Genomic DNA, 18,785 nt, shown 5'->3' with positions numbered 1-18,785 from the left:
ACTACTTTCTCACAAAGCCTCAAATACAACAGACAATAGAACCTCAACCATATATCAAACGATAACGAAAACATTAAAGGCTAACTATATGCTTGTAAAATCTATATGTTACATCATAAAAACATTCATAAATAGACTTTGGTCTCTCATGACAACTTAACGGAACCAATTTGACCACGTAATTATCGATGCAAGGCATGAAAGTAATGTTTATGTATTTACGAAGCTTCAGGGGAGTAGATGGAGATACAGACCGTTATCTAGTGAGACCAAAAATCAGGTTGAAAATATCATCCAAAAAACAACAACACCAATTGGATAAATAAAAACGAATAAGCAACAGTCAGATAGTTGAGCATTTTACAAAGTCGGTGTCAAACGAAAAGAGAGGCTTCACAATGATGAAATAATAATAAACTACGAAGAGGAACTGCTCCAAACCTGGCAAGAATATTCCAAAAATTTACTAAACATACATCAAGGAACAGAACACGGAGAGATAATGATTTTCTTAAGAAAAACGGTACAGCCCCTGTGTTTTTCAAATACTAAATATACGTGCCCCATTTGGGACAGATTTGCTAACACCAAACAAGTAGATACCGCGCTAAATGAGCATAGTAACGGGATGCATGAAATCAACGTCTCTTTCCAATTTATATAGAGCAGCGGGTTTTGAAAATCCCTCATCACGCAGAAGTGTAGCAGAGCGCGTACAACAAATTAATCAAATTTCAGACAAATGGTAAGCTCTCTACAGAACTAAAACACCAAGATAGCGATTGACATCCAGCAAAAGCTTCCTTGGAACAGTGTAGGATAAACTGCCTAAATAGCCACAGAATCAATGGACCGGTTGATCTTCAGGTGTCAAAAGGCGAAAAAAGCTATGAATATGATAAGAACAGCGGTAGCTCCAGTCAAATTAAACCTGGCAAAGTGGGGAAAATAACCTTCTTTTTCTTCTTTAGGTGGTGTGTCCGTATTTAGACGTTGGCCGCCATAATGTTTACAAGTTCCTGGAAATCTTTTTCTATCGGATAAAGCAGATCTTGATCTATATTTATCTTTCCAACAGCTATCCACTTTGTCTTTGAAATGTTGATTTCCTCTCCGATAACTTGCTTCACTGACTAGATTAGAAAAATAGACCATGATGGGGTAAACTGTCTGTATAATCTTCGAGCTCAGCTGCAGGACCGCCTGCAAAGGCCTTTTAGTGAAACAGCAAATTCAATTTGATAATTTATTTCAGTAAACTGATACTAGTTTTCCGGGAGGCGCTACTTTACTGACCGCTTCGTATGAAGTTTAAACTGAGAATCATTTGAGACTACATGTCGCTTCAAAGCGATTCGAATGAATGAAGTTAAAGCCACATCTTGACTCGTTGAATTTACTCGACGGAATCAATCTAATATATGCTCTTTCTTAGCTGCCCTAGTATTAGGGGCAGCCCAAGCATCTAATTAACAAAAGATTTTATTTAGTCAGCACATTTAGTGTGCCCTAGCCAAAAATATTGTTTATGATTTGCAATAATTAAACTAATTAAATAGCCCGCACATGTTTGCAATATAATAACAATTGCGTTAGTGTGATATACGGGGTGATAAAAAGATTGTTTAATATCGAATGCAAAAATTGAATGCTTGAGATTTAACACTCAGTGTGGAGAAATGCAAGATATGGAACATCTTCTTACATGCAGAAACTGTCCTCATCGTTGTACTCCCGAAAATTTGTGACTCACCAACAAAGATGGAACCGACGTAACCAAATACTGGGTCGAAATTATATGAATGACATGTTCCGACACGATAAAGTAAAGTAAGTACTGAAATACCCCTCAGCAGGATATCCGAACTTATACTACAATCACAATAATGATACACTAGATATAAGCAAAATAAGATGGGTTGATAGTTACGGGGAGCACTCCCAAATCATAAGTTACAAAGTTTATACATTGTAAATCATGATCCGGAAGTGTTCCTCGTAACATTCAACGTATCTTGGTTTGTGTCTTTGTAGTCCATATTTATTGTGATTTTAGTATAGACTGTTTTTGTTTCCAGAATGTTATACAGAGGTAAGATATTTTATTACTTACAACTTAATTTATAATTTTTTATGTTATTAATATTTGGAACGAAATATTGCAATAATTTTCACTTATATCTTTATCATCATCATTATTCTTCAATTATTTAATAATTAACTCAAATTTCACAGGCTTCTGAATGGAAATACTACCATTAACTGTTGAATTATGAAAATCGTTTTAATGGGTTTATATTTTCAAAAATTTAAAACAATTATTGACAATCCACAAGATGATGTTGGTTATTACTGCCATTATTGGCATTATTTGCTTTCAGTTACATACAATCGTAAGTTATATTAAAATATTTAATATGGATCTTAGTTTTCTTTCTTATGGCTTCGTTAAGTTTTACTTGATTTTTTTCTATTTCTTCCACATTTGCTTTCCCTTTTAATTTCCATTTGCTTTTATTATATTCCTATTTTAGTTGTATACTTGTTTTTCTATATTCGTACAGAAATTTAATTTAATTATACATATCTACCACTTAGTTTTCAGCAAAAATTTTGTACGAAATGGAAATATTCGAAATTTGCAAAGATCCCAAGTACGCTCACATTGATAACATGGTGAAGAAACTCCACATGTCAAGATACAATCGAACAGTTAAAATGTTGGAATTTCATATCAGTTCAAAACATCCCTTAGATGAAAATATCGAGGTAGATGTTGTTGCGTTATTTACAATCCAATCATCATCATCATCACCATCATCACCATCCTCATCATCATCAGCCCGTTTTAAATACACTGTAGGACATAGACTTCTCTGTTTATATCCAGATGTAGTATGTGCAACCAATTTTTCGTCATCATTCGTAGATCATCTCCCTTATTGAATCAAAAGCCTTTGTGTAATCTACGAAACAAAGCAGCATTTGTATATTACATTCCCTTGCTTTTTCTGTCTGTATATCTGTCTGGTGTTCAATATCTGCTCACACGTCCCTTTTACTGCTAAGAATTCGCGCTGTTCTTGGGTTATCTCAGGAAATCGAAAGTTTTTTAGCCGTTTATTCTTCTTCTTCTTTAAGTTCCAGCTTCTGTCGAAGGTTGGAAATCATCATGGCAATGTGGACCCTGTTGACTGCCGCTCTAAATAGCTCTTCACTACTGCATTCGAACCATTCCTTTAAGTTCTTAAGCCAGGATGTTCTTCGTCTTCCCACATTTCGCTTTCCTCGGATTTTGCCTTGCATAATAAGTTGTAATATTGAGTATTTTTGCCCTCTCATCACATGCCCAAGTACTAAAGTTTTCGTCTTATGATAGTTAATATTATTTCCGGTTTATTTCCTATCCTTCTAGTTACTTCCACGTTTGACACTCTCTGAATCAATGATATTCGTAGGATTCTTCTGTAACCCTAAAATTCAAAGGCGGTTAACTTATTCAGATGGACTTGTTTAATGTCCTCGCTTCCAAGCCGTAAAGAAGAGTAGAGAACACATAACACCGAAGCATCCTTAGGCGTAGTTCTAACCTTATATCACGACAACAAAGAATCTTTTTAAGTGAATGATGCACGTGCTATTTCAATACGTGTCTTAATTTCTTTGGTTTGGTCTACACTTGATGTTATCCATGAACCTAAGTATTTGTAGTTATCCACACTCTCAATTACAGTATCTTCAATAGTCAATTGGATGTTTGCATGTGCTGATTTAGTCATGATCATGCATTTAGTTTTCTTTAAATTCATCTTCAGTCCGTACTCATGGCAGCGTTCATTAAGGCGCTGCATTACGTTCTGTAAATCATTGTTGTTATCCGTTATTATTACTATATCGTCTGCAAAACGTAAGTTGTTCAAGACTTCTCCATTGATAGATATACCTTCGATTAAATCTGAGAGCGTTTCTTGAAATACCGCTTCACTGTATACATTGAAGAGTAGTGGAGACAGCACGCAACCCTGACGGACCCCTCTCTGTATTTTGATGTCTGAGGTGTCCTGGTTGTCAACTCTTACCTTGGCAGTTTGATTCCAATATATGGCCGTTTATTGATTAGATATAATATGCACCTACCGGGATTTTGCTTGCATGAGAAATAAGGGCAATGAATCAACTTAATTGATTAATGGCAAAAGAAATGGATGGTGAGTACATTGTACAATAGCTCTTTGATCTTGAATCTTCTACGGTAGATATTATCTACCATCAAGTTCGGACCAGGAGCGGATGACGTTTTTGAACATTTTTATATCCTGCATAAAAATGAGAGTAACTTATATAAGAGAATTTAAACAAGGAATTGGACTTCGCAAGTCCTAAGTTTTTACTCAACGTGACCGGAAATAGAACGAGAAGTCAATATTTGAACTCTTCGTGTAACTTTGCGTCGATTGACATACGATTTCGTTAGTTTTGAGTCATTTTTGCAAATTTCCGGTCATAACTTTTTAACCGGAAATGACATCAAAACAGGAACTAAATATTTGAGCTCGGTCTTTTCAATACGATTGATTTAATATCTCATGCAGTATTTCGGCGCCTATAATGTGGCACTCCCGATTGCACCTTTTTAACTGAAGTGATATAATATCCCGAAGTATATATTTATCCCCGTCTTGCTAAGGCGCGTTGAGTAATATATCGCTTTTATTATTTCAGTGACTTTAAAAGAGTACTTCCGGTTGAAACTCTAAATCCTGAATTCCGAGGTCAAATTTCTCACTTTTAATACCATCCTTGAGTTACATATAAGCTCTGACTCGACGTTTCATTTGTCATTATATCAGTTCTAATATGAAACCGGAAGTACATATATTTTTTTTATTTTCGTCTTGCTAAGGAGCGTCAAATAATATATCGCTTGTGCTATGAAACAACTTTAAAACAGTACTTGCGGTTGCAATTTTAAAGCTGATATTCCTTGTTGAAATTTCTCATCTTCAATACCATCCTTGGTTTATAAACTTTCATTAGACAGCTCATTTGTCATTCTATCTGATCTAGTGACGGAGGAGTTGTGTGGATACACAACCTTTGTGGGCCTTTGTTTACAGAGGTCCGTTGGACAAACAGACGTGGATAATTCAAGGTTGTCACATTTTTTCAAAATGGATGAAAACAACAGATTAACCAATATTTTAGGGAACAATCTCAGCAGCGAAATGGACGAATGGAAAATGGCTGAGTATTCCCTTCATTCCATACGTAAAAGACATATGTAATTACGCATATCAAAACTTTCCTGACCAAGTGAGGTTCCTGATGGAAGGTTTTAAAGTGGATCATCCTGACAGATGTCCATTTCCTGCCGTAAGTATAAAAAATATGTATATACATACAGGGTCTTAGTAAATAAGTATAACAACCATTATGGGGTTATTCCACATGAAAAATAATGACAGTTTGCTCTATACACATAATAGACAACTAAGGATCTGTTTTTAGGTGGATGTGAGAGGTGGCATTCAGATTTTTGCGGATAAAGTTAGGTGATAACTTCTTTAATAATAATTGATTTATGCTCCTTCTCAAATATGCCCGGAACATTAATAAAAAAATTCAAATATTTAACAATTTCGAATAACATCGATTTTTTTCTAATTTTTTTGTTTATAACTTTAAAACGATTCATTTTGGAACAAAGTCGTATAGGAATAAAACAAAGATAATTAAATTTTCTATCAGATGCGATTGGTTAAAAATGTCTTAATTTATCACCCTTGCTGAAAAATAGCAATAAATATAAAATAAGGGGGCAAAACAAGCCTGTCATTATTCAATGATTTTCCATCACTTAGGTTACACTTGGAATCTTCCTAATTCGCTTAAAAAATTTTTGTAATTTGCTAAAACCGTACACCAAATTTCATCAAAATTGACTTACTAGATTTTGAATAATAATTTTGCAATCAAACTTTTTTAAAAAATTAAAATTTTTTAAAATCTTGCACAACAAAAACTAGAACATACAAAGATTTGTCAATTTTTTTACATATAAAGAAGGACTCCACCTGTCTAATGCACTTTACAGAATTCAAATCGGATTATTTAAGCAGCCTCAGCAATGTTTTAAAATTATAAACAATTTTTTGGCTTATAAACAAATTAGTGCTGTGGCCAGGAGGGGGTGCTACGCGCTCCTTTATTTAGATAGACTTACCCAAGATTTTTATGTATTTTTTGACCCGTAGAACACGATTTTTTTTGGGTAACAGTTGAACTGGATGTCGATAAGGTTGTTATAAACAAAGAACTTGAGGAATTACATAAAATAGACGTTTTTTCACAGATCCTTACTGGTCTATAATATGTTCATAAATGCTTCGTTTTCGAGATACGGTGCGTTGAAATTTTTATTTCAAACTGCCAATTTATTTATTGCTCTAAGACTGGTTGAGCTAGGAAAATGAAATTTGTTGGGTTTTAAGAGGTAGTTGTACAAAAATTTTTTGACAGACAATTAAGAATTTTGTATTCATCATTGGCGCGCCTACCGGGACTGGTCTGAATTTTTTTAAAGAAAAGAATAGTATGTCACTGAGATATTTCAAACTAAAAATTATTTTTGAATTTCACGTTTAATTTATGATAAAAACTTTTTTTCCTTTTTTTAAATATTTTGCACCGTTTTTATCCAAAAAATAAAACATCTTGACGCGTATCTTTAATTTCTTAATACATTATCAAGAACTGTTTAAAATAATAATACTAAACTAGAACAATAACATAAAATATTACTAACGAGATTTTAACCAGGTGCAAAGCTAGGAGAAATGTTTAAAATGACCTTCTTCTAAAAGAAATAAATAGTACGCCACTGAGACATGTCAAATTGAAAATCATTTTTGATTTCTCGTTCAATTTACGACAAAAAATCTTTCTTGCCTTTTTTTCATATGAGGCGCCGTAAGTTTGATTTTTTTTTGCATATGGAAACTACCTCAAATACTTTGTAATAATCTAGTCGCAACATAGGGGGTCCTGTGGGCAATTCTATCTCGCCGCGATTTGATGGTGGTATTATAGGTTTTTGGGTCTCTGAATCCAATGGAAGTGGTCTGGAAGCCCAAATCTGGTGCGTTTAATTGTTATTAACAAATTATGGTAAAATTAGGTATTTTTCTGGTATTATTAGAAGCCCTGTAAATAAATTGATAGTCTTAAGGTCTTCCGATTACTCAAGATATGTTCTTATTTTGTTAATAACAAAATAATTGTTTATACGCCGATAATCTTGAAATAATGCGCTATCTACAAGTTTGTAGTCTTTTCATACTATTTTTATACGCTAAATTGATTGTCACTACTCGTTATAGCTTAATTCCGGCTCCGACTTTGTTATTAATAAATTATTGCAAAAATAACGGTTTATAGTACGTTTACTCACGGTTTTTGCTCTTAATTTTAAAAACCACATGGATTGACATGAAATTTGGCATGCACGTAGCTAACATGTCAAACCAAACAAGTGATATTTTGCCGATGTGTGCTTTTACCCTGGGGGTGAGTTTCACCCATTTTCGTGGGTGAAAAAATAAACCTCTAAATAAGTCCGTAAGTTGATAAACTAATTAATTCTAAGCAACTTTTGTTCTATACGATTTTTTTACTAAGTCAATACTTTTCGAGTTTTTTGCGAGTGAATATATTCATTTTTCAACAAAAAACCCACGTTTTTAGACGGATTTTTTCAAATAACTCAAAAAGTAAGTATGTTTTCAAAAAAAATTTTCTTGGCAAAAATATAGACTATAAAAAAGTGAAGAAAATGGTGTAAGTATGAGATCCGTAGACCCAGAAGAAGCGGAGTTGTAGCTAATGAACAACAGGTTCATATTTGTTAAATTCCCAATCGAATATTTCAACATAAAATAACCAAAAAATGAAGCACTTTTTGAGGAAAACTCATTACAACTTTTTTAAAGCTTGTAAGACAACTTTATTCTTTCTTTTTGAAAAAGTATTTAGTATCAAAAATAAGCAAGTTACGCTCAAAATAAAGTCGGTCCCTTTTTTTTTGGTAAAAAAAAACGGGAAAATCACCCCCTAATTAGCATCTCAAATGAAATTAATCTTTACCGCTTCACAAGTTGCTTTACTGTACTGATTGTACTGTACTGTACTGAAATACTCTTGTATTTATATGATCTGTAAGTTTCATCAGTTCGAAAGTGCTTATAAAACCACCAAAAACCTGTTTTTTTTGTTGAAAAATGAACATATTCACTCGCAAATAACTCGAGAAACTCACTAGTGAAAAAACTGTATAGAACAAAAGTTGCTTAGAATTAATCAATTTATCCACTTCCGGACTTATTTTAAAGGTTTCTTTTTTCACACCCGAAAAGGGGTGAAACTCATCCAAAGGGTAAACGTACACATCGAACAAGATATAACTTTTTGTAATATCATTAAGACATGTTTAATAAACAACATATCAAAAAGTTCTACTCGAGAAGTGGGTGCTTCAATTTTTATTAAACAAATGAACTACGAAGTTTGATGTTTTTTTAAATAACTCCGAAAATATAAATTTTAGAACAAAACTGACTTGACCATTGAAAAATTCAGAAAATTTTACAAAAAAATCTTATATAAAGAATTTTCTAAAATTAAATCTGTATCTTCTATAATTTTTTATTTATAACGCTAAAGTCACCCTTCTCACAAACATTGGCGCACTGTAAACTAGCGTACGGCGAAGTGCACGGTTGAGTTATTTTAATGTAATTCTTTAATTAATGGATCAAATAAAATTTTACAAATTGAACCTAAAAGAAGAAGAATTAAGCTATCTTATAGTTATAATAAAAATAAATAAAATGTATGGCAATAAGTACGGTGGGGGCGGAAACTGAGCCTTACATGAATTTTGTTTAAAAATGTGTAACTAATACAATTTTTCTTATAAAACCCTCAATTTTCCACAACTTACCTTTCAAGCATGGTACTAAATAATGTTTCATTCAAAAAAAATCTCAAAAATTTAATTCAAATGATATGACGACTTAAAAATGTAATTTTTAAAATCTTCGTAGTTTTATAGAATTACCACCAATTTAACACGGTATTACTCAAGTTTGAACAGATCTATTACAGTTTTATAAGTGTTTTTTTAAAGCTTAGGATGTAATCTTTAAAATGCACTGAATTATTTTACTTTAGAAATAAAATAGACTATATATTTTTGAGAAAATTAAGAAAGATAACAAAAATGTAATACAAAAACCGAAAATTACCAGCTAAAAAAATGTTTATATAAAGCTATCAAAACTTTTTTCTGTAAAACTTACCTAAAATACATTTAATAATAAACTTCAACAATAATAACTGTTCAGCAAAAAAATTTTTTTTAGCTCTTATACAGTATGTCTGCGTAACTTGGAACCTATTGATAACTTTTTTATTATCAGTTTTACGAAAAAAAGTTATTCTTTATAAAATACGCTGCATCATATATAATCTAAGATAAGATGCAATCATCAAATATCAAATTTAACGAATTTTATACGAGGTATATCAAAAAATATGAATTTCACTCAAGAGTAAAATATCGTTAAATTTCACAATATCGAAAATTGTTATTAAGAAAAGTTGTTTGGAATTAAAAAAAATGTTTTAGTGTTCAATTACGTCCTTCTAATTAAAATATTGTAAATAATAAAGGCACTCAACTCTTAAGAAAATTCATATTGTTTACATACCTCGTATAAAATTAAAAAAGTTTAATATCTGATGGTTGTATCTTAGATTTTAGACCAGGGAGAGCATTTTATGAAGAATAACTTTTCTTCGTAAAAGTGATAATAAAATAGTTATCATAATTGTAATAAAATGTTGATGAGTGTCCGTAATTTGAGAAAAAATTGAAAGACATTTTTCGATTAGAATAATGTAATTGTGTATTTAAACATAGTTTTTAATTTCAAACAACTTTTCATAATAGCATTTTTTTATATTCTGAAATATAAAGGAACTTTACTGTTTAACGAAATTCATATTTTTGACATAACTCGTATAAAATAGATAAAATTTGATATCTGATGGTTGAGTTTTAGATTTTTGACTATCCAGAGCATTTTATGAAGAATAACTTTTTTTTCGTAAAATTGATAATAAAAAAGTTTTCCATGTGGTTTCTAGCTACGCAGACATACTGGATAAGAGCTTCTGTATAAGAATTTTCAAATTGCAATGCCATATTCGGATTCAGTATAATCAAAAACAAAATAGAAACATATTTGATCAAAGTAAAATGATCAATTTAACGATATTTTTAAAATTATTAATACAAAACAATTGTTATTGTTTAAACAATTAATAAACAATTAGCGGCCAAATCCGCGAGTAGAACTTTTTACTTTAACATGTATTGTATATAAACTAAGAAGAAAAGTTTTAGAAAAATATAAGCTTGTTTGAATTTTTCCGAAACAATGCATGTTTTCGTTCTTCTAAAGCAGGTCATTTTTAACATTATTTGTCCTAGCTTTGCACCTAGTTAAAATCTTGTTTCTGCTATTATTGTTGTAGTTTAGTATTATTATATTAAGTAGTTCTTGATATGTATTAAGAAATGAAAGATACGCGTCAAGATGTTTTATTTTTTGGTATAAAAACTGTGCACCATATGAAAAAAAGGCAAGGAAAGTCTTTTATCATAAATTAAACGTGAAATTCAAAAATAATTTTTAGTTTAAAATATCTGTGACGTACTATTTTTTTTTAAATTCATACCAGTACCGGTAGGCGCGTCAATGATGAATACAAAATTCTTAATTGTATGTCAAAAAATGCGCAACAACTACCTCTTAAAACCCACCAAATTTCATTTTCATAACTCAACCGGTCTTAGAGCAATAAATAAATTGGCAGTTTGAACTAAAAATTTCAACACTCCGTATCTCGGAAACGAAGCATTTGCGGACATATGTTTATTATTATGCGGACAAACTCTCATTATTTTTTCATGCAGAATGACCCCTTAAAGTTTGTCATACTTAAAAAAATTTTGAAAATGGTTATTCATTTTTGTCATACTTATTTACTAACACCCTGTATAATAATCAAACATAATTTCAATGTTTTCCCGTTTTTGCATTTTTGGTCAAATATAGTTTATGCAATTTATGCTTTCTACTTATCATTTTAGTTTCCTCTCTTTCAGTAGCTTATAATTATTTAAGTTTTTAGTTTGTGTCAGGAGCTTTTAACGTTTATTTCTATACGGATGTTGCATTTGATTATACAGCTAACACGTCGTGGGGTTTTACATACAGAAAATTAATTAACATGGTCAACAACTTATAGATACAATCTAACCAAAAAAAAGAGAGCTTTCCTACAAATTAGCAGAAATGAATTAGTCGTTATTGTCATATTAAATATCATTATTGGTCTGATGAATGCTTTGTAAATTTGGCCTTACATATCTTTCCCGATATTTTTATTTCTTCCAAAAACCGAAAACCGGAAATGTACCAAATCGGCAGCGTTTAAGTCCAACTTTCAAATGGTGCCTAAGTGGTCAGGATTGCATACATACCTGGTATAGTATAGCCGAAAAACTGAAAAATTGAAACTCCATTACACTTGCAAAAACATGAAATACATTTGCACAGTACCTACATCTAAATTACGTACAGTTGTATACAGTATTGTTTATTTCTTGGTAAAAAACTCAGTCAAAGTGAAAACATGTTTGTTTTGTCTGATGAAAATCGGTCCGGGTTAGCTGGACTTCCGGGCTATCGTAGGTCGACTTATCGGGGTTCCACTGTACTCAAAATTTCCACCTACGAATTAAGCAATAACTGACCTTTTGTGTGACTCCAGATGCGTCTAACAAAAATGATCATATCTGGCAAATTTTGAATTTTTAAGTTATATAGGCCTCCCTAATGTGATCAAATCCATTGGCTATGGGAAAAAATGATTTTTCAAGCTCATTAAATTCTCAAATACCTCCATATATCATATTTGCTTTTGGCTTCATCAGATACTACTTATCAATACTTTTAAAACGCGTGCTTAGTGATCAAAACCGGTTAAACCGTTTAGAAGTCTTCCGGATCAAAGCCGGTTAAACTCCAAAATTTACCCAAATTTGCCCTGAAAATGTAATCATGCTTATTGCTTCAAATTGGAAATTGGTTAGATTCCTTTTTATGATGCTGATTCAAAACCATAGTAACAAATTTATAATGTTACAAAGGCCAATGTAATGACACCTAGAATCTTTAGATTTATTTGTCTAGTGAGCAGTATTATAGTAATTAAATGTAACGCTTGACGTGTAATTGAGAAATATTAGATTCAACTTCATACATTTAATTTATAAATAACTTTGAAAAACTTCTGGTACAATATAGGCTATTGATTATGTACTATAGAAAGGAACTACAACGTTAACGGGGTTTTATTATTTGATATGGTCAATGAATCTCTATATATGAAAAAACCGCGGAGTGCTACCATTTAAAGGGGTGCGTTTTTGAGAAATGGGTGAATTAGTCCCTGGGCACATGTTACATAAGGGTGAGTTCTATGCACTTTTGGTACAAACACGTCTACATAAAAAGTGTTCCTGGTTAAATTTCCTATCTAAATATAACTTTTTAAAGTCAAACGTACTTTTTTTAACAAAAATATATTCAAAAGAAAAAGCACAAAGAAACCCAAAAGAAAAAAATTTTGTTTTTTGTCCCATAACTTTTGTCCGCGGGGATATTGGGACCGTGCAAGTTCGGCAAAGCGACCTCTATTTCTACGCTCTGTACTTTTATTCGCACTTTTAATTATATTGGCCAATTATATTAGTCCTGGTTGCTGGATAATTGTCAAGACCATAGTCCAAAAAAATAATAAGAAGAAAAAATAAGATGCAGGTTATGTTTAGCAAACGTAAACAATTGTATGTAGTAAATAAAATCAGTTATTAAAATGCAATACTGCAAGCAAAATACAATTAATTAAATTTACCTTTATATAATAATTGCATATCATTTCAATATTGTGGAGCAATATATAATTTTTCTGAGTCAATGACAGAAAGTATGAAATATAGGTCAATTTGACAATTTCAATTGACAATATGAATTATTTAAGATAGTTGCAATATTTCTCCGCGACTCGCGCACGGTCGTTTCTCGTTTCCCTTTCCAAGTACTTGCACACCGCGAATAGGTATAGACATTGCTTCACAGAAAAAAAACTTACATATTTTCTCTTTAGAATGATGTTCAGTAGAGGTCATTAGGATTTACAGTTTTCGAAATATGATTTTTCAAAATTCGCCACTCACAGCAATTTTGGGCAATTTTCCTTGTTATTTCGCAAATATTGTTCTGTAACTTTTTTCTACGTGACTATAGACATATGCAATGGTACATTTAAGAGGAATAGAAATCAGTTACCTTTAAAATGTTCTATTGTATAATGTTATACCACTTCTTTTAAAGAGGTTATCTTTTTCAAGACTTTATACTTTTAACGAGTTTTTATATTTTTTACGATTATTTTTTAAAGTTCCCATTATAACTTTTTTTTTCTACATTTAGGTATATATTATATAATAAACAAAGAAAGCTTATTCTGTTTACTTTAAAATGGTGTATTATAAAAAATTCTAGGATTATTTTTGAATAAGATAATATGCTTTTTCAAAATGTAATAAGTACTTGCAACGACTTTTGATTATAGGATTATTTTTTTAAATTCCTCATTATAACTTTTTTATGTGATTGTGTGTTATGATTGAATCTTATTTTTTATAGGTAATACTTTGGATCCACTTGACTCGGCCGGGCAAACTTCAAAATATGGATTAATTCCAATATTTACTGTCAAAGCACTTGCACCACAAGCTTTGCTTGAAAAAATAGCATGTAAATGTACCAAAGAGTGTACAAAAACTGCGGTTGTAGGAAGATAGGAATTAGTTGTTCAATATTCTGCAAAGGGTGCGTGTGCATGGGTACTAATTGTGGGAACTCTAAGATAACTGAGGTGTCAGAGGAAGATACTGAAGCTAATGCTAACGAAGAGATGGACTTTGATTTTGAAAAATTTTTAAATGTCAACGTTTAAATAATTTTAACTGAAGTGATGTTTTCTAAGACTAATGTTTATGTAATTTTTGTAAAAGAAATAATTTTAAATAATACAGGTACAAAAATATCAAAGAATCACTCGGCTTCCATTACATATTATTTAAATATAGATGATACACCATTTTAAAGAACAGAAAGTAAGCCCTCTTTATTGAGCAATATATAGTATATTCATGAACAAGAAAAAAAGAGTTATAATGAAAAATTTCAAAAATAATCTTAAAAAAATGTAGAGAATAATATTTTTTTATATTGGGTATTATATAATATACAGCGTGTCTACTTGAGTTGGAAACATATGGGAAACTTTTTTATTATTAATTTTACGAAAAAAAGTTATTCTTTATAAAAAGTTCTGCATGCCCCAAAACCTAAGATTCAATTATCAGATATCAAATTTTCTCAATATTATACGAGGTATATCAAAAAATATGAATTTCGGCTAAGGGTAAAGTACCTTTATTTCTCTCAATATCGAAAATTCTTATGATAAAAAGTTGTTTAGAATTAAAAACTAAGATGAAATATGCAATTACATGCTTCTTATTGAAAAAAAAATATTTTTCTCAAATTTATGGATACCCAACATCGTTTTTAATTATTACAAATATCATAACTCGTTTATTATTCATTTTACGAAAAAAAGTTATTCTTCATAAAAAACTTTGCATGGTCTAAAATCTAAGACACAACCATGATATATCAAATTTTATTAATTTTATACGAGGTGTGTCAAAAAATATGAAATTCGCTCAATATTATAGCACCTTTATATTTCACAGTATTTCAATTAGAAGGATGTAATTGCATATTGACACATAGTTTTTAATTCTAAACAACTTTTTTAATAACCGTTTTCAATATTGTGAAAAATAAAGGTACTTTACTCTTGAGTGAAATTCATATTTTTTGACATAACTCGTATAAAATTAATAAAATGTCATATCTGTTGGTTGAATCTTCGGTCTTAGGACATACAGAGATTTTTATAAAGAATACCTTTTTTTCGTAAAAGTAATAATAAAAGAGTTATCGTATGTGTAATGAATAAAAACGAAGTTAGTATCAATAAATTTGAGAAAACTTTGGAAAATATTTTTTTCCAATTAGAAGCATGTAATTACATATTTGAGCTTGGTTTTTATTTCCAAACAACTTTTCATAATAAGAATTTTCGATATTGAGAGAAATAAAGGTACTTTACCCTTAGCCGAAATTCATATTTTTTGACATACCTCGTATAATATTGAGAAAATTTGATATCTGATAATTGAATCTTAGGTTTTGGGGCATGCAGAACTTTTTATAAAGAATAACTTTTTTTCGTAAAATTAATATTAAAAAAGTTTCCCATATGTTTCCAACTCAAGTAGACACGCTGTATAATATATAATATATAATATATAATATATAATATATAATATATAATATATAATATATAATATATAATATATAATATATAATATATAATATATAATATATAATATATAATATATAATATAATATTATATTATACATATATAATAATATTTTATTTTATATTATATTATAAAAAATCATTAAAAGTATAAAACCTTGAAAAACCATAATCTCTTAAAAAAAAGTCGTACAACGTTATACAGTAGACCGTTTTAAAGGTAATTGATTTCTATTCCTATTACGAGTACCATTGCATATACCTAAAGTTACGTAGAAAAAAGTTACAGAACAATATTTGCGAAATAACAAGGAAAATTGCCCAAAATTGCTGTGAGTGGCGAACTGTGAAAAATCATATTTCGAAAACTATAAATCCTAATTGCCTCTACTAAACAACATTTTAAAGAAGAAATATGTAGGCTTTTTTTCTGTAAAGCAATGTATATACCTATATATTCGTGGACAAAAGTTATGTGACAACAAACAAAATTTCTTTCTTTTGGGTTTCTTTGTGCTTTTTCTTTTGAATATATTTTTGTAAAAAAAAGTACCATTGACTTTAAAAAGTGATAATTAGATAGAAAATTTAACCAGGAACAATTTTTATGTAGCTATGTTTGTACCAAAAGTGCATAGATCTCACCCTAATGTAACCTGTGCCCAGGGACTAATTCACCCATTTCTCAAAAACGCACCCCTATAAATGGTAGCACTCCGCGGTTTTTTCATATATAGATGTCCATTGACCATATGAAATAATAAAACCCCGTTAACGTTGTAGTTCCTTTTAGCTATCTTATTTTGAATATAATCAATAGCCTAATAATACAAAACCTCTAAACGCGGTAAATATGAGTGGCGCACACAATATTCCAGCTACAACAGAGCTGATATAACTATTGCGTGGCACAAAAATGTATTTTTATTTTGATGGAAAAGAAAATTCTAGTTTTGATTTAAAAGATTTTTCTATATTATTTGCTAAATTTGAAGTAAAACGGACCACAAAACCTTTGACCACAAACCTTTGAAAAAGTTTGCAGTTTGACGCGTTTTTGTGGTGTGTTTTAATTCAAATTTAGCAAATATTATGGAAAATCGTTCAAAAGAAAACTTAAATTTTATTTTATATCAAAATGAAAACACATTTTTGTGCCACGTAATATTCATATCAGCTCTTTTGTAGCTGGAAAATTGTCTGCGCCACTTATTTTTACCACGTTTAGTGTTTTTATTTTTATTATGTTTTCTTCTATATTTAACACAAAATAATGCAGATTGGTTGCGATAAAATACTCATGTTTTTAGGGTAACCATACACTACACAACTATCCGATGGTTACGAAATTTGAAGTCGACAGTTTGATACCAATAAATGGAAGATTCATGTTTAGAATTATTTTGAGAAAAATAGCAACCAAAGAAATAATTTTTTGTATTGAAAGTACTACCCTACAAACAGTACTGTAAGACTAGAAAAGTTATTTTAACAGCAAATGTACCTATATATTGTTGAAATTTATAACAGAGTTGTTAGTTGCAATTTCTAAAGTTATTCACTTAAAAAATTTACTATAAAATTTATTCAAATTTTATACTTTTAGTAATAATATTTTCTCACGAAGCCTCCAAAAAAAAACACAGTCTCCACGATACATCAGACGATAATGGTCAAAGGCTCGTGGAGCCTAGTATCGGCTAGCAATATGCCAGTAAAGTCTACTATTTTCCAACATAAAAACATTTATAAACAGACTTGGGTCACTAATGACAACTCTATACAAAAAATAATTGACCACGTAATTGTGGATGCTAGACATGGAAGTAATGTTCTGGATGTAAAATGCGTCAGGGGACAAGATGTGGAATGTGGATAGGGTAAGGTGGGGGACTATCGCGCACTTAAGCGGAAAAGGTGATTACGAGCAACTAAAACTGATTTTGAAAACAAAATTTGCATTGGCCTGTTGGGTATGGTATTGGCCAAAACTTGGCTATGCTCAATTTCGTTCTATTCAAACAGTTAAATAATAATAATATTTTTTCTACACTAGTGCATTTGCGCGATATTCCCCACCCAGTGGGGTAATTTCGCGCACAGAGTGGCGCAATATCGCGCGTTCAAAATTTATTATAGATTCTATGATATTTATGTAAATACGTATTAAAAAAACACAAAATATTTGCAAACTGTTTAAACAAATTTTTTAAACAAACAAAACACTTTTTATTACAACTGCGCAACAAACTTATTGTCTATTTTGATAAACAATTATTGGTAATATAAAAAATAAATTAATCACATAAGCTAAAAAGGCCCAAATAAAAGCCATTAATCAACAAAATCTTTGTAAAGTAAAAAATAAAAAAAAATAAAGTATTATAAATATTTTACCACATAACTCAACACGGGTAAAAACCGCGCGGTATTACCCCTCACGTATATTTTCCAAACAATAATAAATATAAAAAAGTGAGGCAATTAATGTAAGATAAATTATGGTTAAACAAAAGCTAAAACACCATAGATTTACACAAACTCAAAAACAACTAAATAAGTTAAACATTTTGGCTTACTTTGCTTATTTTGTCGTAGCAAAATATTATAACGGCCACGTTGCAAACAGATAAATGCATATTAGCGCCACGGGTGTGAACTTTACAGGATTTGCAATAATCGACATTATTTGGTTGGTTGACCGCTAGAGATCAGCACTAGCCGAAATTTTATATCAGAGAGCGAGAAACATGGTGCGCGGTATTCCCCAGCACGCGGTATCCCCTTACCTTCCCCTACTATTACCTAATGAGCAGCAACGGCAGAACTTTCAGCTCCAAAAAAACTTATCATCCAGCTCGTTAAAATACGTGTAAATGTATGTAGATCCAGCGTATGGATAGATAACAAACTTTCAGAATCATTTGAAATAAACAATGGCCGAAAACAAGGATTTATAATAATAATTATATATTTGTATCTCATAGCATCTAGCACAGCTGTTAAGACTTGTTTTCATTAGCAGAGTTAGGGGTCAAGTACACTAGCATTAGCCAAGCTAGTCTACAGCCTTGTTTTCATTAATAGCGTTAGCGGTCGAGTACACTAGCATGCTTTTTAGCAGAACTGGTCTACTTGCTAGAGTAGCCGTTTAACTCTACGTACTCTACTCTTCTATAATCTAGTACTTGGTC

The sequence above is a fragment of the Diabrotica virgifera genome, chromosome 1 (genome assembly GCF_917563875.1).
Source record: "Diabrotica virgifera virgifera chromosome 1, PGI_DIABVI_V3a".
NCBI lineage: Eukaryota > Metazoa > Arthropoda > Insecta > Coleoptera > Chrysomelidae > Diabrotica > Diabrotica virgifera.
Note: the sequence above shows the minus strand (reverse complement) of the source record.